This window comes from Sus scrofa, chromosome 2 (genome assembly GCF_000003025.6).
Source record: "Sus scrofa isolate TJ Tabasco breed Duroc chromosome 2, Sscrofa11.1, whole genome shotgun sequence".
Classification (NCBI taxonomy): domain Eukaryota; kingdom Metazoa; phylum Chordata; class Mammalia; order Artiodactyla; family Suidae; genus Sus; species Sus scrofa.
In genome coordinates, this window is record NC_010444.4 from 131,994,122 (window position 1) to 132,016,865 (window position 22,744).

The 22,744-nt window shown below is 37.2% G+C and overlaps 1 long non-coding RNA gene across 1 annotated transcript in view; it reads left to right on the forward strand.

Annotated features, from left to right (window-relative positions):
• LOC102163451 overlaps window positions 3,898–22,744 on the forward strand; it is a 146,238-nt gene continuing 127,391 nt past the window's right edge. Inside the window, exon 1 of the long non-coding RNA XR_301982.3 lies at window positions 3,898–4,076. This is a non-coding gene — a long non-coding RNA (uncharacterized LOC102163451). The remainder of the gene's footprint in view (window positions 4,077–22,744) is intronic.

Here is a 22,744-nt window from a genome sequence, read left to right on the forward strand (position 1 = left end):
CAGCAGGAACTTCCAAGAATGATTAATGTTAATAATAAAATTATATACAATATACAGATACAAAGGTATCACCTAGGGAAAGAAAATCACAACTTTGGAGGTATGAGAGAATAAAAGTCCAAATTCTGGGCTAAAACGTAGCTACACTGCTAACTTTTCCTTACAAAGATTTGTGTGGCAGAACACCTAGACCAGATATTTGATGTACTTTAGGGGCAGAAAAATTGTAATTGTAAAACTCAGCATTTGTGATACACCTGTGCAACGTTCATCGGAAATGAATGTCTCCAGTTTGAAGAAGTAGAAGTGAATGGTTTTGTATCTGTCACTTTCTATTCCCCATTGTCACCTAGTGTTTTCATCTAAAAACCTGTTTATACTCTTAAAAATTCATAAATACAGCAAAGAGCTTATTTCAAAAAAAAATTTAGAGGACGCAAAGGTTCATGAGCACACACTACATGCAGCAGCTTTACGTTACAATGTAATTCCTTTACATTTAGGAAATTACCCTATACATTTAGCATGAAAGTAGAAAAGGCAAATGACATCTCAGCTGTTATTTTAAAATAGTTTTCCACCTGAGGAGTTCCCAAACCATACTTTGAAAACCACAGCTTTGACAAAAAATGCTTGGTACATTGTCTGGAAAATGAAGTTTGAACAAGGGAAATTGACTTAATAAATCATATTGCTAAATTCAATTATCTTCATTGCAAAAATATGTTTCATTTATGGAAAGATATGTTAACATTCACATTATGAGAAGTGTGTGTATGTGTGTGTGTGGTTAAAAAACAGAACATGAAACCCTTTTTTGGGGAAGACCAAGAAAGCATATCTTTATCTCACACAAGTGGAGAGTCTTGAGCAGACCAGACTCTGGGTGCCTTGAGTATGGGGTGCCACAGTCTACCTATGGTTTCCTGCTGATACATCCTGAAGTCTTGTTAATCTATACTCAGGAATTCGATGTCAGGGGATGGATAAATTACAGGGCCTGAGGAAAGGACCAGATTCCAGGCGAGAAGTTCCTCTGAGGGTTAAAAAAAAAAAAAAAAAACCAAAACTAGAACCTATTAAAGAGGGGGGGGGGGAGAGGGGGGAGATGTTCACAAAGAAGACTAAAAATAGAATTTACTTCTGACACAGTGGAGGGTAGACCCTCAGACAGAAAGGTAAAAGCTAGAAAAGGGGAGTTGGCCAAAGGGAGTTGGCCTTTGTGAAAAGCTAACTCTTAATTATTTTTTTCTTGGACTCCCCCAAGAATCACCCTTAGCATCCACTTGTACAGGTATCTCATCTCTCCTACATGCATCTTTGTTGTAACACTCTGTATATATTCCCAAACTTTCCCTGGAGTGGAGGTTTCAATATGTGCAGAACAAAGTGCAGGGGCTGAAATGGCAGTGGGGCAGAAGCAGCATGTGGCAAGAAGAGCCTGCATGGGACTTGCCTGTGAGCTCTTTCAGCCAAGTGTGCATGATCATAGACCACAGAGACAGGGGCGGCGGGGGTCGATGGAGAGCTCTAACGGGGATACCTGGAGAGTGCCTGTAAGACAAAACCTTCATTTTCAAAGAGTGCACTGAACAAGATACCCCATACAGCAGGAAAGGGGACCAGGGAGGGGAGTTGTCTCCTGCTTAAATTTTCTTTCCCTGTCATTCCCCTTAAAATGTGACTTCCTCTGTTGCATCTCAGCACTTGCTCATCATTGTCATCTTTTGGCCTTTAATTTATGCAGAGTTACAATCTAGTTTTTAAAGTAACGGTACGAAAGTCTAGCATGCTGGTTTTGAAGGGATTTCTTTTGCATCTAATTTGGAGTCGATAGCCCCTTTTCACCTGTCTGTTCAATTATAGACTTTTTTTTTTTTTTTTGGTCTTTTTGCCATTTCTTGGGCCACTCCCACGGCATATGGAGGTTCCCAGGCTAGGGGTCCAATCGGAGCTGTAGCCACCGGCCTACACCAGAGCCACAGCAACGGCTGGATCCGAGCCGCATCTGCAACCGACACCACAGCTCACGACAACGCCGGATCGTTAACCCACTGAGCAAGGGCAGGGACCGAACCCGCAACCTCATGGTTCCTAGTCAGATTCGTTAACCACTGCACCACGATGGGAACTCCAATTATAGACTTATTTAAATGACAGATAAATTGGCTTTAGTGTCTGTGCTAAGAGAAATAGCCGGCCTACAAATCAAGCAATGTTACAAATTCTTTAGTCTGTGAGCTGTTTCTCTTTGTTCTTTCCTAGGAATTGTCCTCTATCTCTGGTTAAAAGGCAGTGTGATAGAAATCAAATCTTATAGTACAAAATCATATCTATATCTATCTCCTTTTTTATATAAGGATCTATATCCTAATATATTTATTTTATATTAATTTAATATAGCAATTTCTTTATAAAACATAGATAATAAAATGTACTATATATATAAAATATATTTATATATTCTCTTTAATTAGAAGAGATTTACAAGTAGCATTGACTGTCAAGAAGTGATATATACCACATTCAGTGCAACCCATTCAGGTCTTCAATCTCTCCAAAAAGGTAATTACAAATCCAGCTGGCATTTGGAGCAGGTACTCTAGCCACATCTGTTTAATGCATTTTGTTGCATCTATTAATCTTTTATGCAGTATGCTTAAAATTTTTCTAAAAAAATAAAGCATTCTTTGCATGTAACTAGAGTATAATTCATTTATTTTGATATCTCAGGGGGCACAAAATTTAAATTCTCCTGTGCAGAGGGTTCCAAATTTAATTAAAAAATACCCTTTTGGGTTACTCTTAGAACTCTGTTTTTCACAGCCTCACTTTATTGGTGCAGTCCTAGGCTTATACTACAATATGGCATATGAATAAATGGGAACAAGTCTCTTTTTTCTTCTTTCTAGTGTTACATATCAGGAGTTAATCGTAAGACAGTGGACTCAAAATTGCAAAATACTTTAAAGAGTCAAGACCATTCAGAACCTCAAATCCTTTCTGAATTGAAACATAGTATAAATGAAAAGTGCTCAGAATACATTAGGTGGCAGTATTATGAAACATAAAGAAACCATTATTATGCAATAGTATCATATTCATCACCCATTATTAAAATTCTTCATCAATTCACAGTGCTTAGTGATAATATTCCATACTTTCCCTGTTTTCACCATATTACGTACAAAGCTTTTGTTGTGAGATTTTAATTAAATGATTAGGAAACTATGCTAAAGGCTGTTGTACTTTTCTCCAGAAAGGGAAATATTATTATTAATAAAGTCTTAGGTTGTCAACGATCTTCAAGGTATTCTCTGAAGTGGTTGAAATAGCTTTTCCTCCTATAAAGACTAAAATATCACAGAATATTTAAAGTTCCTTCACTGTTCTTAAAAAGGGAAACATGAGCAGAGCAGCTAGAAATTATATTAATACTAATATGTTAATGCTTTATCAAGCTCTCACTGTTCTTTGGAACAAACCTTGAATTGGTTTTCCTTCTTTTACTTTATAAAAACATAGATGTTACTTGCCCATAAAAGAAAATGTTTTCCCATTATCTTCTATAATCTGTCACTCTAATATATTGTGTTGTACTTACTTTGAAGAGGGTACACGTAGGTAATTTTTCTCCTTGTTATTTGAACCAGCATTGCATTGCATGCACACTTACTCGTTGCCAAGCACTGTGTAGGTTCTCTTTCTAGGTTCTCTTATGATAGACTGATTGCACTACTGGTCTTAATTCTTCACACTTGCCTAGAGCCACTCTGCCCTGAGAATTCCTATCTCCTCTAAATAAAGAGGTGCAATCTAGTTCCTTCTCCCTTGAATCAGGGTTTTCCTCTGGCTGACTTTGGCCAATAAGAGCTGGAAATGACAGTGTGTCAGTTCCAAGCCTAGCTCAGAAGGCATTGCATATTTTCCTCTGACTCACACACTCTGCCATTACCATGAGAACATGCCTGGGTTAGCTGCCTGCAGAGCAAAAATAGCAAAACCAAGTCATCTCCGTTACCCCAATGGGGGCCAACCCAGAGTAGCCAATAAGACACCAATCTTTGTACATATGGGTAAGCTTATCTTTTTGTGGACTTTTGAGCTATTTCATTTGGTTGCATTAATGCCTCCTGTATGTGTGTACTTTTTAGGATATTTACTTTGTAGCTTATTACTGGGTCAATTTTTATCGATATCCAATGCTTGTTTTAAATAAGTGTATTCCCTATTGCATGCAGAGCTATCCTATATCAGATAAATCTCAGTATTTATTTTAGTCTTCTTTCTATTTGCTTAATTTGAGTCTATTCGATCTATTGTTTCTTAGAAATTTCTGAGTTCTTGATATGATTTATATAACATTTTCTTAATATAAATTCTCAGTTTGTTCGAGTAGACCCAAATTTTCAGCTTTATATATTTCAAATCCTTGATGTTAAGTGCATAATATTTTATGACTGATAATTTTCCTAATTAAATAATAATTTCTTATGATCATTTTCATGGTTTTGGTGTTGTAGTCTTTTTATGATATTAATACCATTTTACCTTTTTAGTTAAGCATGTGCTAGAGATTTATCTATTCTATTAATCATTTCAACCATACTGTTGCTTTATAAAAAGTACGGAAGGATTTACAATTTTGAAAATATTAGCTTTGTCTCTTTTACAGAAGAAATTGTTGGTACTCTATGAAATGGCTAATATGAATAGATGAACTTTCTCTGAGGTTGAACAAGAAATAAGAGAAAATATAAGATATAAGATGAAAAGGAATAGCTTCAAATATAGTTAGTAGAAGTTACAAATTATGAAAGAAGAGTATAAGTAATCATACAGGAATAATTAAAATCCCAGGTGAACTATTTTAAAGGGAAAAATATGAAATACCAAATTGGCACAAGAAGAAGAAAACACAAATACACTAATAGTTCTTAAAAATCTTGGATTGGTCATAGAAAGACTTTCCAAGACAGAATCAGGCAAACATATTACAACTGAATTTTAGCACATGTCAAATTTATAGATAACACTTTTAAAAGTTTCTCTGGGTTTAGGATATCTAAATATGTCTGTGATACTAGTGAATATTTGAAATCTGAACTGAATTATAAGAAATAAAATTATAATCCATTTCATAAATGATTTTAGTAATAAAAATTTTATACAAATTACAGTGTTTTCAGTAAATAATATACCAAAGGTAAAACCCAATAATTATACAAATAATACAAACAGTATTACAAAATCAAAAAATTGAGTCAAAGTAACTTGCCACACCAACAGAGTAGTTAGTTAACACTTTTGAGTGTTTTCTTTTTGTGTATAACATCTCATTTATATGAATTTGGCATCAGGTAGACCTACTAAAGCATCTTCTTATTCTGTCATTTAAAGCAAGTTTGCATTAATCCATTTTCTGATATTGAACAATCCCTGCTCTCCTGGAAAAAAAAATGTAATGTAATCTGTCCATTACAATTTTTAAATTTATTGTCAGATTCAGTGAAATGTATTATATAGGATTTTTCTCTTTTTGGGTTCTTTAAAAAGATTTATTTACAATGCTATACTTCTTATTACCTATTCCAGTATGGATATCAAAGATATTTTAGCCTCGGAGTTCCATCATTGTGCAGCAGAAATGAATCCAACTAGGAACCATGAGGTTTCAGGTTTGATCCCTGGCCTCGCTCAGTAGGTTAAGGATCCAGCACTGCCATGAGCTGTGCTGTAGGTCGCAGACATGGCTTGGATCCCATGTTGTCGTGGCCTAGTGTAGGCCAGCGGCTACAGCTCCAGTTGGACCCCAGCCTGGGAACCTCCATATGCTGCAAGTGTGGCCCTAAAAGACAAAAGACAAAACAAAACCCCCCAATATTTTAGCCTCATTCATTCTATGTCCCTTAATTTTACATTCTGTAGAAGAGCTTTTATTTTCAACTGATTTACTCCTTGAATGAATGTAGGAACTCACCTCTGAAATGGGCCCACATTTTCTTTTAGGATAGAGGGGAAATAGTATACCTTTTCAACTATTTTTCTTAATAGTTATGGGATACTCTTTTTCACGCTATCTTTTTGAGCCATTATTAATAAGTTGCATTCTAAGGTAATATAAGATTTCAAATTTCTTTTTATTCATTTTAATGCTTATTACCTATACATTAATTTTTTTTAAATCCACATATCTTTAGTAAAGTATTTTTTATTCCTAATATTTTTTGCTTTCTCTTTCTTATTTGTTAATCAATCATGCAAAGATTCATCTCTTCTTTAGTCTTTGCTAGGATGATATTTAAAAATTACTTAACAGTTAGCATAGCATAGGCACCAATTAATTAAAAAAAGGGCACTGATTGATCTTCTTGGACCTATGTGTTATTTAGAGCTATATTTAAAAATTTCCCCAAAATGGAATATTTTTAATGTTGTCTTTATATTGATATCTAACTTAATTTTGTGTGGTCACAGTTTAATAGTTGTTGAGATTTACTTGTAGTTACTAAGTAACTTGACCATATAGTTATAGTATATGGTCAAGGTTTGCCAATGTTCTAATTGTGTGTGGGAAAAAATTCTCTCCCAGTTTATTAGGATTGATGTATTTATGTCCTTTAGATCAAGCTTATTGATTAGTGTGTATGTCTATGCTTTAGCGATTAATGAATATTAGATTAAAATTATTACTATGATGATACATTTGTCAGTGTTTCCCTGAATTTCAGGCAACTTTTCCCTTATACATTTGAGGCAGTGTTACTAAATATATATAAATTTTGGAGCATTTTATTTTCCAAATGTTTTGTGTTATTTTTATTAGGTATTAATCCTCTTTATCTGCTAGTAATGCTTTTTGCTTCAAAGTTGGTTTTCACATGAATAGTTATGCCAGTCTTGGGAGTTCCCGTCGTGGTGCAGTGGTTAATGAATCTAACTAGGAACCATGAGGTTGCGGGTTCGATCCCTGGCCTCGCTCAGTGGCTTAAGGATCTGGTATTGCCGTGAGCTCTGGTATAGGTCGCAGATGCGGCTCGGATCTGGTGTTGCTGTGGCTGTGGTGTAGGCTGGCAGCTACAGCTCCGATTGGACCCCTAGCCTGGGAACCTCCATATGCCATGGGAGCGGCCCTAGAAAAGGCAAAAAGACAAAAAACGTTATATCAGTCTTTATTTTGTTAATATTCGCTTGCTCTTTTCCTGTTATTTGATAGTCACCCTTTCTGTCATCTTTATGACAGCTTTGTTGTGAGAAACATATAGTTTGTTGCAAAGATTATCAGATTTGGGGAAAAAGTCTAGTAGAGGCCATGCTAACCCATATTGACTGAACATCAACCTTAATATTCCAAATAACCCTTCTTATATGAAATTTAATATATAAAAATTTTATGTCTCTTGTATTTAATTTTCTTTCTTTTCTTTCTTTCTTTTTTTTTTGTTTTTTGTTTGTTTGTTTTTTAGGGCTACACCTGTAGCATATGGAGGTTCCCAGGCTAGGGGTCTAATGGAAGCTATAGCTACCAGCCTACACCACAGCCATAGCAACCCAAGATCCAAGCAACGTCTGCAAACTACACCACAGCTCATGGCAGTGCCAGATCCTTGACCCACTGAGCAAGGCCAGGGATCGAACCCACAACCTCATGGTTCCTAGTTGGATTTGTTTCTTGTGTCATGATGGGAACTCCTCTATTCATATTCTGAATGAAGATACACATTTTTCCATGATGTCACTTTTTAAAGAGGAAAATATTAATAGAATTTAATAGTAAAATAAAGCTAGTTAAACTTTGAGGTACTAGGAAAAATTAGCAAACACCAATGCTAATTTCCTTTAGTCTTCTGGAGAGTTTAGATTATTATTCAAAATGGTATAAAGCTGGAGTTTCCTTGTGGTATAGTAGGTTAAGGATCTGGCATGGTTACTATGGTAGCTCAGGTCACTGCTGTAGTGTAGGTTCAGTCCCTAGACTGGGAAATTTCACATCCATACCAAGGGTGCAAAAAAAAAAAATGCTATAAAGCTTACCACCTTATGAAAATCTCATCACCATCTCCCACCCCACACTCTTGGCCTCCGCTTCATCCCTATGCTCTGCTCTACAGTAAAACTCCTTGAATAAGTTCCCGTAATTGTTGTCTCCAAATCCCTCCCTCATTTTCTCTTGAACATTTTTCACATTCACTGTCTAACCAGAACTGCTCTTTCCAAGGTCATCATGGTTACTTTTTCATCTTCATCTTACTGCTTATCAGAGTTTTGACTAATTGATCCTTTTGTTTTCCTTAAAGCACTTTTTCACTCAGCTTCAGGATACTCCACTGATTTTTTTTTTTTTGGTCCTTTTTTTTTTTTTAGTCTCATTTGTTGATTTTTCATCTTCTTCCGGCCTTGTAAGCATCAGAATAGTGTATGATTTAATTCTTGGAATTCTTTGCTCTTGTATATATGCTTCCTCTGTGAGCTTATCTGTTTTATAAGTTTGAATCCCCAAATTTATATTTCAACTCCAAAACCCTCTTCTGCTGTAGTGACTAGCTCTACTCGACCGTCAAATAAATATCTTAAAGTTGTTCAAAAATAATGAATTCCTCATAACCTCTCCCCCCTGCCCCTGACACACACACCTTGGACAAAGGAGCTCTACCAGTATTTTTTCCTAATAAGGTTAGTGGAACATGATCCTTCTAGTGACCAAGAAGCTTTGGAGACACTGTTGGCAGAGTTAACTGTTAACTGTCCCCCATTTTCAATACTTTAATTTAGCTATAGATTCTTCTCCAGCCACATGTGGCTTAGCTGTGTATACTCCCAGCTAGAGACCCCATTTCAGATTTTTCTGTAGCTCTGTGTAGCCATATGGCTTTAGTTTCCTCCAGTGAGATTTGAGTGAAAGTGAGGCATGCAATTTCTGCCTCGTGTTCTTCAAATTGCTGTTTTTTGACCTCAGTATTTTTTCCTCCCTTTCTACAAGTTGAAAAGTGGCTTAGTTCTTGTAAGCTGCACCTCTAATATCTATATCTCTAATTTATTAGAAATAATTAAGACGGCCGTGTCCCCCTTCAAGCCGGTCCCTGGATCACCCTGTTGAACATGGCCCACCAACACACTCTGGATTACTTGTTTTATTTGTGAAACCCTCTTTGTTGTTTCATGGTGACGAAAGTTAAGTAGCCTTCAGCTAATACATCATACTTGACTCATCTCTTTCCGATCATTTTGGCTTTTTCGTGAAATACATCTAGGATACTTGTTCTAGGAAGTTTTTCTGGTTGTCTAGTGGTTAGGATTCGGCACTTTCATGGCTATAGTCTGGGTTCAGTCCTTAGTCTGAGAACTGAGATCCCACATCAAGCCCCTGCACACCACAGCCAAAATAAAACAAAATGTTTATTAAAAAAATTAAATACCTCTAGAATATTTGTCCTAAACCAGCTGTTCTCCACTCCCCATCCCTGGGAAAAGTCTAGAGACATTTTTGGTTGTCACAAATAAAGTGAGAGTTTGCTACTGGCATCTCATTACTAGAGCTGAGAGATCCTGCCAACCACCCTACAAAGCACAGGACAGTTTTCACAAATTAAAATTATTCGGCCCCAAAGGGAGTCCCTTCTCATCCCCTCTTTTGCTGCTCACTTTTTTTGAGGGGGTCTTTTTGCTATTTCTTGGCCGCTCCGCGCATATGGAGGTTCCAGCTAGGGTCGAATCGGAGCTGTAGCCACTGCCTACGCAGAGCCAGCAACGCGGATCCGAGCCGTCTGCAACTACACACAGCTCACGCAAGCATCATTACCCTGAGCAAGGGGATGAATCCCCCTCATTCTATTGTTCTTTGGCCTTGCTGCTATTGAGGCCATCTTATCTCACCTTCGTTCTTGCTGTATTGTTACTGAGATTCCCCTTTTCCACTCTCACCTCCTTATAATCTACTCTTCACATAGCAGCCAGAGGGGTCTGCTACACTTACCACCTCCCTTACACATTCATAATTGTGCAGTGACCACCCATCTCAGAGGCAAAGACAAAGTCTTTACAGTAGCCAGTGAGGCTTTGCAGCATTTGAACCCCATTCTCTCCCTAATTTTTACTCTACTCCAGTCACGTTGGTTTCCTTGTTCTTCCTCAAACAAGCTAACACGTTCTTGGATGAGGATTTCCCCCTGCTGTGTAGACAGTATCAGCATGGGTTCCTTACCTTCATTAGGTCAAGGACAACGTTCTTGAGCCTGCTCCCTTTCCACATTTCTTATCAGCCTTAACTTGCTTTGTTTCTTCCACTGCTTTGTTCTTCCACTCCACACTCTATGATTTATTTTTTGCTGTTTGTTTTCTATCTCCCACCGGTAAAATGTAATGTGCACTAGGATCTTTGTTATTTTTGACCATGGATAACATTTCCAGGGTCTAGAATGGTACCAGGTCCATGTAGTAGGCACTCATTAAATAAATATTTGCTGAATGAATGAGTGAGCAAAATTATCTTGGCCCTGAGTATCATGCATTAAATGTTGTGGTAGCCATTCAAGAATGTTTACTTAATCTACTCTGTCTCTAGCTGTAGGTGATTTGCATCTTGTTGCTTAGACTTAATTTCTAGTTTGCAAGGTTTGGGTTTTGTTTCAATAACAGCCTGTTTCAGAGAGAATTCAGAGGTTGTGTTTTAGGCAGACTCTCCTTCTAACTTTATTACGGACTCAAATTGGTTTTATGATGTGGCTCTTCAGTTCCCTGAGGCAGTGTGCGTTAAGGTTTTCCTTGCATAATTTGCCATAAGGTCCCTTTCCCTCTAGGACCACCCAGGGCTTGCTGTTGTGTTTGTGTGCTTGCACACCATGGCAAAAACGTGAACATCGTCCGTTTTATACACTTACTGCTTGAGCACTTCGGTCGGCAAGTGAAGTTACTTGACAAGTTCTCCTAAACACTGGACCATTTATAATTTTTCCTCTCATTTGTCTTCCCATTTAGGACCCCCTGGTCTGCCCCAGTTTTATGTGAAAAGGGAAAAAGAGGACATGACAGGATGTATTATCTCACAGTGTTTGAACAAAGTTGCTTTGGTGTCGCACACAGCTCTTTCATCCACAGATGGTTTTATGGGCACAACTAGAACAATTGGGCACAATTGATGTTAATTTCTGTTCTTTCCCTAAATGGTCTCCACTAGTCCATGAAAATCAATTTACCTAAATGCCCCCGTGAAAATCTAACGTTGCCTATGTTATAAATTGTCTAAAAATTCTCAGTGTAGAAAGATTCTCTTTGACTGCCCTGAACCCCATCCAGGAATAATTACTTTAGAGTGAAGCCCTCTGTGTCCCCATTACACCAGTCTCCTTATCTTATTTCCATGTGGGGCAACAGAAGTATATCCTTTGTGTATATGCGTTCAAGAAAGTTATCGGGAGAAGATAAAAATGGGAACATTAGTGGCTTTTTCAGGCTCAGGGTAAAATATCAGTGAAATCCAGTTTCATTTCTTTAAATTTCAGGCTGAGCCAAAACAAAATTTTATGTTCGGTGCCCATAGCTCATGCAAGATTTGATTTTGAAAGGTAAATTAGAATCTATATATGTGATTTGTGAAGCATTTGGCTTAAATTATGGGGGGCTAACATAATGTGGTAGCTTTTATTCTGTAATATAGGCATTTGGATTTTATAAAGTGATTTTATAGTTTTGATGTAACAAGAAAGTAAAGAGTTTTTTTAAATGACATGATTAAAAGGACTCAGTGATCTGTTATTCATCAGTGCATGACTGCTGGCTTTTTATTTGTTTTTGACATTATGAGAAACATGATAGTCTTCTATTGTTTAATGAAAAGAACCATTCATCTTGAGTTTCTTTGCTTTGGGCTAAAATTTAAATTCCACAAGGCCTTAAATGAATGTGAGACGAAATTAGTATCAAAATGTCTTTATAATTATAATAAATATAAAAAAATCTTCCTTTGGTTTCCATATTTCTTATCTGTTTGAAGAGCAGGATTAACTAGGACTAGGAAAGCTAAAAACCTAGTTTGGCAAGGGAAATGAAGTATTTCCTAGAGGAATGATACAATTATTTTCAAGTGATCACTCTCCACAAGTTCAGAAGAAATGTGCTTATTGGAGTTGCCGTCATGGCTCCGTGGTTAATGAACCCAATTAGTATGCATGAGGACAGGGGTTCGAGCTCCGGCCTTAGTGTGTTAACCATCCGGTGTTGCAGTGGGCTGTGGTGTAGGTCACAGATGTGGCTCTGATCTGGCGTGGCTGTGACTGTGGCTGGCAGCTGTCACTCCTATTCAGCCCCTAGCCTGGGAACCTCCATATACTGTGGGTGCCACCCTAAAAAGACAGACAGACAGGAAGGAAGGAAGGAAGGAAGGAAGACAGAAAGAAAGAAAGAAAGAAAGAGACAGAAAGAAAGAGAGAAAGAAATGTATTTATTGAGTGATCTTATGTTATTTTCTATTTTTATTTTGGACTTCCACATATTTAATATCTTGCCCTTTTAAATGTTTCAGAAGGGAGTTCCTGTTGTGGCGCAGTGGTTAACGAATCCGACTAGGAACCATGAGGTTGCGGGTTCGGTCCCTGCCCTTGCTCAGTGGGTTAACGATCCGGCGTTGCCGTGAGCTGTGGTGTAGGTTGCAGACGCGGCTCGGATCCCGCGTTGCTGTGGCTCTGGCATAGGCCAGTGGCTACAGCTCGATTCGACCCCTAGCCTGGGAACCTCCATATGCCGCGGGTAGCAGCCCAAGAAATAGCAACAACAAAGACAAAAAGACCAAAAAAAAAAAAAAATGTTTCAGAAGATAATCACAAATTGTTCTAAATTTTCTTTTCTTTTTTTTATGGTCGCACCTGTAGCAAGCGGAAGTTCCCCAGGCCAGGGATTGAATCTGAGCCACAGCTGCTACCTACACCATAGCTGCAGCAACAAAGTATTCTTTAGCCCACTGTGCCAGGCTGGGGATCTAACCCACCTCTCCAGTGAGCAGAGCCTCTGCAGTCAGATTCTTAACCCATTGTGCCACAGTGGGAATTCCTGTTTGAAATTTTCTTAACTCTTGGATGTGTTATTAACAATAAAGCAAGTCTCTCAATTTTGCAACATTCTTTCACCTTTACAAATAATATCACTGACCAAACTTAATAGTCCATCTTGCAATAGCCCTCTTCTTACTAAAGATTGGGAAAAAATCCTGGTTGCTATTTTTTCCTTATAGAATTTCTCTAGTAGATTCTCTTTGGTAGGTGGGTTGCTAATGGAAAAGACAATCCCTGCTCTTTTGCTGAATTGCTCAGTGATCTAAGGGAAGGCCCATAATTTCACTTGTAATTTTTCAAAGTAGGGTTTGATTAATTATTATCAATTGGCAAGAATAAGAGTTGGAACAACTAAAAGGTTTTCAGAAGCAGTGCTTCATCCCAAAGTTAGCAACTTTCAAGATCTCGTAGCACTGTGGAAGTGTGGATATTTTTGCCATTTGTTGTCAAAATAATATAGATGATATATTGGTTTTGCTGTAATATAGCAAACATAAAGAGACTATGCTCAAGTTTTGATTTCCCAAATGACTTTTGAATCAAATCTATATTTTAAACAACAACCCTGAGTGATTTAAGTATAGAGCTCAACAATAACTCAAAGCGAGGTGTAAACAAAGGCTATTTCATATGGGAAGTTCAGTTTTTAAAATTCTAATACCAAAGAGATGTTAGGAAAAATTAGGCATATGATAAAGAGCAAGAGAGAAATCCTACAGAAGTTGAGGAAGACTCTAAGAACACTTAGTTGATGCTACGCTTGTCATGTCCAACATGACATGGGAGTGGAAGAGCCAAGGCAGATGCAAGTAAGTGTCTAATAAGTATGGACTTGACATAGACCCCTAGTATCTCTAGTCTACAAGTAGTGTCCTAGGTTCAGGAATTCCCATGTGCCTATTGCGCAGAGATGGGAATGCTAAGAAATTCAGCAGAACAATGGAAGTTTGTATCAAATGTAAGAAAATCATGAGATAAAAATTTTCTGGGCTATGAACTACATCATGAGTGCTGGTTGGACAGTCCAAAGGACTAGATGGAAGACCAGCATCTGGGTAGATCTTGCTCATGATCCCCAGAATTGTATGTGTCTTAGAGCACTGAGGAGCACCCAGGGTTCAGCACCTCTGAAGATCACCTCTGGAGATCAACGAGAAAGCACAACACCTGCACCAAATTTCTTCCCAGCCATGTTGTCCCACATAAGCTTTCCAACATTCAGTATTGGGTGGAAGGGGGGAAAGCAAGCCCTTTGAGAGACAGAGATTCAAAAGGCAAAGCAGTGCATCTTTAATGGTAGATATTTCATCAGAAGACAGACAGACAGACAGTAAAATACCGTTGTGTGGAATGGGAGCTCTCCTAAAGGCCTCAAAGATTACACATCTTGTTAATGCTAAACTAAAATATGACTATTAATTTGATTTACAAATGGCCACACTCAGGTTCTTCACTATCAAAAAATTCTGGAGTTGAGAATGAAGAACAAAGGAGTTTCCTTGTTGCAACGAAGGCTGACCTAGAAATATTTTTGGAGACCAGCCTGGCCTGCTAAGGAGGGTGTGGGTGACAGCCACAAACACTCCTGTGGACAGCATTTTGGCCCGTTCTACTCAAGTAGTTCCTCTGCAGCTGCTGCCTCTGAACTTAGTTGAATCAATGGCTCTCTGTTACTTAGGGAGATAAAATTTAGTAATATAAGCCATCCATTTGCTTGGCCACTTGGTACTTAGTAGTTAAAAATTACATAAGTTATATAGTATTTTATATATGTACGTGTGTATGTGCATGTATGTGTGTTACACATATATTTTAAGGGCCTCACCTGCAGCATATGGAAGTTCCCTGGGTCGAATTGGAGAGCTGCAGCTGCTGCAACACCAGATCAGAGCTGTATCTGTGACCTATTCCACAGCTGGATGCAACAATGAATTCTTAATTCACGAGAATGGCCGAGGATCAAAACTGCATCCTTATGGATACTGTTTGGGTTTGTTTTTGCTGAGCCACAATGGAAATACTCATGAAGTATATTCCTAATAAAAGTGTATTTAGTATGGTTTTCAAACTATTTTCTCAGCATACAATAATATTCTTCTAAATAACTCTCCATATAACTAGCCACAGGTTAACAGAATCATACAGGCAATTGATGTAAACATATGTTTGCACAAACATGTATGTTCATTAATAATTAGATAAAATAGTCTCAGTTAACTCAAACAATGTATTTAATTTAACTTAAACATGTATTTAATCATACATAATTAGTTAAAATAGTCACTTATTTAAATCCATAAATACATATCAGTGCACACACAGCCATGGATAACTCCCATTTACATGGACATTGCTACTGAATAATTCCAGGATTGTCCATTTTTTTTTTAAATCAAAATAGGCAAAATGAGTAAAATGTCTCCCAGTTATGCTTTGTCTATACATGACTTAGGACAATAGATGATTCTCTTTTTGTTATGGAGTGCCCTGTGCCTTAAGTTAGAGTCTCCAGAAGCTGACCCAAGGCAGGGATGAATGTATTTTAAATTTATGTGGGAGGTGTACCAGTAGGAAATTGGAAATATAAACCAAAAGAAAGAATCATTTAAGGACGGGTTATTAAACACGTTACCCCTTAGGCAACCAGAGCTGAATCTCTCTAGGAATGCTGAGAGATGGTGTGCAGTATGTCTTATCCCAACTGAGGCTGGAGGATGCTAGGGTAAGTGGTCCAAGTCCCATCAGCCTTGGTTGAAAGCTGTTCCTGGAATGAAGAAAGTAAGCATTTATTTCCAGGACTTGTGACCTGTCCTTTGCATGGGCTAAGCCAGTGCCTTTGGTGGCCTGAGAATATTTTTAGGTAAGAATTACTAGTCAAAAGTACTAAAAAGTCTTAGGACATAGAGCAGGAATTGATATTTTGAGTTAGCCTGATAAAGATTGTGAAAAAAAAAAGTGTGCCAAGAAGAAGGAAGTGTATAAATTAAAGGCAATAGAGGGAAAGTGTTGGGTATTTTAAACACCTGAAAGAACATCCACTTGGTGGATTCTGGCAGGCTACTGGGAGCATATTATAAAATCAAGATAGAAAGATTAATTAAGGATAGATTATATAAGACTTTGTTGACCTGTTTAAGATTTGGATCATACTCTACATGCAACAGGAGATTATACAAGAATTTCCAGGAGGGAAGGTCATTAAATTTTAAGAAAATCACCCTTGTTGTTATGTGGAGAATGGACTGGAGGAAGGCAAGACTACATAAAAGAGGAAAGATGGCAAAGGAGACTATTGCACAGACCAGGATGTAGATGGCAACTGGACTAGAGATTGGGAAAAGTGAATGATTTTGAAATACATTTTGGAAGTAAAATTGAAAATTTTTTATGACGGTGGTGGTCCGGAGAGAGTACAATTTTCTGACTGTGCTAGTGGGTCAATGGAAATGGCATTACTTAGATGAAGAAGTCTAAGTAAAAAGAGAAAAAGGTTGGGGGTAAAAATCTAGAAATCAGATTTAGAATGCTTAAGTCTGAAATGTTCCTGAGACATATGAGAGAAAATGTAAAATAAATAGTGAGATACATGAATGTTCTGGCTTAAGAATGTAATTCTAGATGTGAAGGAGTGCTTTTCTCTAAATCACGAGGGATGTGAGAAGTTACTGCTGATTCCCTGATGCAGAGAATTCAGCAAAAGAAAGGGAGTCAAATATTTTAAACAGAAACCAAAAGTAAAAAGGAAAGTTTATGGGTATGTAAGTTTTTTATGCACATAAATTTGTATTTACATATGAATGAATTTATATTTATGAGTTTATATATATATACCTATGTACGAATGTTACTTAGTAGGTAAAATGCTCACTGTGTCAAAATATTTCCTAAAACTCGATGTCTTAACATTTGCCTTCACTTTGCAGTGACAATAATTACTACGTTCACTTGACAAACTCTGATTTAAGTTATGTTGCCTCACAGTACATGATACAGCTGTAAAAGATGGTGGTTTTGAATCTGTCTGTGATTTAATAGAATCTCATTCTTCAGGAACTCCCTTGCATAGAAGTAACCCTTCAATGAGATACATATCCCCCTAACTCCTGTACTGGGATGATTTAGAGAATCCCAGGGGCTATCTGAATGGGTGGGAGAATTTATAGTCTAAGACCATGAGTTCATGGATCTGGGGAAATGGTGCTGAGCAAATACCGTGAGGGTTTATACATAAGCCGATAAACCAGAAACATAGCCTCAGGTCAGAAACAAGTACGGATTTAGGACTTGCAGTTTAGAAACCAAGCATGGACAGAACTGGCTTGTCAGAAGCTGGCTGGTGCTTACTGGTCTTGTGTAAGATGGAGGAAGGCCTGACGACTTCCGGGAGCCTCAGCTGACCTGCCGGACACCAGGGTTGACTCTGGGGGCGTTAATGCCCTGTGACCTTTTTGTATGTTTCACAACGTTCCCTTCTATCACTAAGATCTGATGATAACCCTTAGCCCCAGGAAGTTCAATCCTGAAGTGGTGTCAGATTTAGAAGAAATAATTCCAGCTCCAGAAGCTTCAAAAATGCAGACCTATCTATATTTTGGACTTCTTTTAGAGGGGTAGCTAGGATCTTTATGTTGTATGCCTCACGGAACTCTTTCAGAACCTTATTTGGACACCTTTCCGTTTCCACCCCAGCAGCTGCTCAAACCTCTTCTCCATTTCTCCCTCCTTCTGGTACCCGCTCTCCCTCTCTTTCTTGTGTGGTTAGGCCCTTTTCCTGGCATTCTCTGCAACAAATGGATTCCAGGAATAAAACCAATACACAAAATACATATTCATCATGCAGAGAAGAGACAGGGAAAACTCCTATAATGGGGGTCACTTTTGATCCCATTATTTTTCATTAATTTTAGACAAATTTACCCCTTACAAATATTTAAATATTGACCTTACTTTAAGCAACATTTATGATGGCTCTCCTACCCAAATGTAATGCTGGTTTGAAAATCGCAAATCCCAAGTTCTCATCTTATTTTTTTAACATTCAGCAAGTCATTCTGTTTTTGAGCCTCTTTTTCCTCATTCAACAGCTTAGAAATGCTTGTGCATCTTGAATAAACACTTTCTAAAAACCCTTTTCAAAAGTATGATGTCTTAGTGGTTTTTAAAAGGTAATAATATATGGAATTATATTAATCCATTCTAGGAGAATATATTTAGTTTATTTATAGCACTCAAAAAATAAAATCTGGTGCAGAACTGGCCTATAGTAAATATTCATGAATGAATAGAAATTCTAAAATAAAGGAATAAGTTCATCATTTTATGCCCTTATGAAAATAACATTAACTCAATTCCAGTTAATATTAATGGAATGTTTTCCTCCATTTTTAAGATAAGGCAACACACTTGAAGCTCAAGATACCAAGCTGGATGATATAGACATGTACATACACATATGTATAAATACATAAATATGCACACATGTGTGTGTGTACACACATACCATCTTTGGAGATGCTCCAATAGGAAATAGAGGAAAAATAACACCACAAATAATGGATTTAATTGCCTTTAAAAGTTTCTTTGTCATTAGAGACTTAAAAAAAGTCACTGTTTCTCTTCTTATCTCTATTTCTTGGGACAGCAACTGAGAGTAGCAAAGGTCCTGGTCACACACAGAATCTCTAAATTCCAGGAGTCCCGCTATAAATTTAGACGATGAGTAAAATCATTTCTGCTTTTGTTATGTTTCTTTTTCTGTTGGTTTGATGGCACAGTACCACCAAGTGGCCTGTTCAACTTCGCATTCAAATGTGAGAGTTCTCTTACGATGCTTTCGTAAAGATGATGACACTTTACTCAGATGAAAACGAAAAAGACCCCAGACCCAGACAAACTTCAAAGCACACTCTATAAACAAGATTGCAGCCCAATAACTGTCTCAGAATTGGGGAATGACTCTTTTGGTTAAACTGGAAAGTAGAAGACATTACAAGCAGTATTTTCTTTCTTTCTTTCTTTCTTTTTTAATATCTCTTCTCAATGGTCTGTGGCTTTTGGCTCCTGTGTATCTGTTAAGTGGTAATTCTAATCTTTGAAAGTCCATTTTCTACCCCCGCCCCCGAGAAAGCTTCCTGTGATCTAAAGCCAAGCAGGCTGGACCGAAATCAAGGTTGTTATCCCATTTATCATATAGCACATAGAGCCATGGGACAGATTATAGACGGATTTAAATTTATGGAGATGGAAAGGGGTTGGAAGGGATGGGGCTGAGAGAGGAACTAAGAAAAAAAGGTACTTCAGTGAGGCTGTTTCCTGCCTAGGGAACAAAAAGCCTTTTACCTCATATTAAAGTATTCACAAAATACCCAGGCTCAAGCAAATTAAGTAGCATCTAGCTCAACCATTTTTGGATTTATCCATATCATACAAGCAGAATGACCATCTTAATGAATTCTGAGCCAAGTCTCAGAAAACTGTGCTCTGCATCAGCCTATGAGTAAATTTAAAGGCGAAAGTTACAGGAGACCAGAGAAGAAACAGAATTGAAGGACTAAAAACTCCGGCAGCTGGTCACTTAAAGATGTTGCATACGTAAATACGTGGTCAGCTGATTAGATACATGGTCAGTTAGGTGCACAGCTAGAATTTTGTGTCAAGGCGACACTTTGATGTCTTCTGATTGAAATCCTGAATTATAATGTCGGCTAAAGGAGTGATTAGGCACATGGTAAAAACAAACCCTGATTTACATAATTATAATTGGAGGTTTGTGCCCACAAGCACATCCCTTGTGTTAATATTGGTTTGAAAAATGCAAAATCAAAGCCAAAAGGGGAATGTGTACAAGCAGCAATGTGGTTGGTGGCATACCATTGGAATAATATTTATTTTCTAATCATAAACTCTAATGTTTGTAAATTTTTGAAGTATAGATAGAAAATAAACTGTTTTCCTTAGAGTGATTTGTTTACTCCTGAGCACTTGAATTTTTAAAGAGTTTTCAAACAAGGGTCAGGTTCAAAAACACTCTGATTTCCATAACCGCATGGAAGGCCAAAGCTTGTGGGGCTTATGCAAGCTCCCACAGTATAAAAGATATCTAATACCATGTGTTAGCAAGAATGCTTTAAGTTTCAAATAACAAAAATCAGATTACACTAGCAGAAACAATGAAGAACTTTTTAATTTTGCCTTTTGTAAATAAAATATCCACAGATAGAGCGGGTTTCAGAAGATGCTAATTAAGTGGTATTATTTTGCTGTCTAAGACCTGGTTTATTTCCATCTCTGTGCTCCAACTTCCACAATTAAGCTATATATTTTGGCTGAACATCTGGGGATCTGAGATGCTTGCAGCAACTCCATGTGCTATTTGATTGTAAATATTAACTAAGAAGTCAATAATAGCTTTCCTAGCATTATAGTAAATGGATGTTATGCTTTCCACTTGATATATCTTAGGTCACATGTTCAACCTTCATCTAATCACTATGATATGAGATTTTCTGATTGGCTTAAGTTAAGTTACAATCTAAATGGAGTCAACCTTACCAGAAATGAACTAGTCTCCAAAGAGGAATTTGAGATTGTTGAGAGGAAGAACAGGTGAAGGAGAAAATTAGTTCTGAGAAAGCAACCAAAAAGTGCCTGCTTCAAGAATCTTAACTTTGGCAACAGTTATTGATATTTAGGGTTCTTAGGTTCAAACAATGCTGTGATTGGAGTTCCCGTTGTGGTGCAGTGGTTAACGAATCCGACTAGGAACCATGAGGTGGCGGTTCGATCCCTGGCCTTGCCGTGAGCTGTGGTGTAGATTGCAGATGCGGCTCGGATCCCGCGTTGCTGTGGCTCTGGTGTAGGCCGGTGGCTACAGCTCTGATTGGACCCCTAGCCTGGGAACCTCCATATGCCGCGGGAGCGGCTCAAGAAAAACACAAAAAGACAAAAAAAAAAAAACAAAAAGCAATGCTGTGATTAAATTTTGAAACAAGGAAGACTCCTTTATCAATTAGAAGATGGAAGAACTCTGTATTAGGTCCTGTACAAACTGTATAAATTATTATTTTAAGAAACTGAAAGCTATAAATGATAATAAAATGAGACTTTTGAAGGTGATATATTTAGTGATGACTTTTGGTTGTGTGTATTTACATAAATGTCACTAAATAAATGAATCACAAAGAAGACTTGAAGGTGGTTGAGAAAGAAACCATAAATTACATTTACTGTGAGATTATCTGGATTCCAGTTGCTTTAATTGTGACAAAGATCAAACAGAAACTATGTACTTATTTTTATAGAATGAGCTAAACTTGATTTTTGGATTATGAGTTCATTCGATGTTATTTTTAAGACCTATCAGTTATCCTTCTGAATACTTAGAGATCGTTAGCCAGTGTTCACGTTATCATTTGAAGAGTTTAATACTCAATCACCATCTCCTTTACCTTCAAAACAGTGCGTAAATTACCTGTCTGGTTCAGGATGTTGTCATTAGAGGTAGTTTATTATCCAAGTTTTATATCTAGGTGATAGATTATTATAAAAAAAACCTGTATGCAGAATTATTTAATTTTACATCCATTAGAATGTAACCATCAACTTTCATAGTTTTTACATAATTAAAGAAAAAAATCTTTCAGCCATTCATATCTAGGTATATTCTTACTATTTTAACTTTGGTATTTAAAGCTCTGTCTATATTAGTTTATAAAGGATTCCAGATAATCCAGATAATCCAGAAATAAATGGGCTCTATTGACAATCATATATGAGGATAGTTTGGAATATTAGCTGAATAATAGCTGCTAATAATAATAATAACCAAATAATTAGCTGAATAATAGCCACAAAGTACTGGGCTCTTCATAAATTAGTTATTAATATTATGACCACTTTAGACATGAGTAAATGAGGCACATAAATGTAAGATGGAATTTCTCAAGACAGTAAATGATAGAGAAGGACTCAAGCTCAGAAAGTATGGCTTTAGCAATAGAATCCTTTCTCTTTTCTTTTTTTTAAATTTTTTTGAAAAGTTTCACAAATCAAATTGAAAACATTTGAAATACCTGCTTATTCACCACCTGATAAATATTTTACAATATGTGCTTTATTTGTCTGTCCATATGTCTTTGCATTTAAAGACTTTGTAAGCATTTGAAATTATGGACAGCATGAAATTTCATTACAATGTACTTGAGCATGTGTTTCCTAAGCATGACATCCTGTTACATGTCCACAATAAAATTACCCACCTAAGAAAATTAATAATTCCTCAATGTTCTGTCCAGCCCATGTTAAAATTTCCACCCTTGTTCTCTAAGTAGATTTTCACATCTGGTTTGTTGGAATCAAGATTGCATTATAGTTAACGCCCTGCATGTGGCTGTGATGGGAACCTGCTCAAACTGCTACATAAAACAGCCACAGTAGGAGCATTCTTAGAACTCTCCAGGAATAAAACAGATCTGGATATCAATCATAGTCTAGTTACTACTAGATTCATGACTTTGGGTGAGTTGTTTGACCTCTCAAAGCCATATGTGTATTTTTTTTTTCATTTCATCTGGTAGTTGTGAGGATTAGGGGGGCTATGGAGGCTCTGGGCTTAGGATAATGGCTCAGTATGTGTGGATACAGATTAGGAGGGCATAAGCTTGATTAAAACTGCAAGAACCTAAGAGGAAAATTTTGGTCAT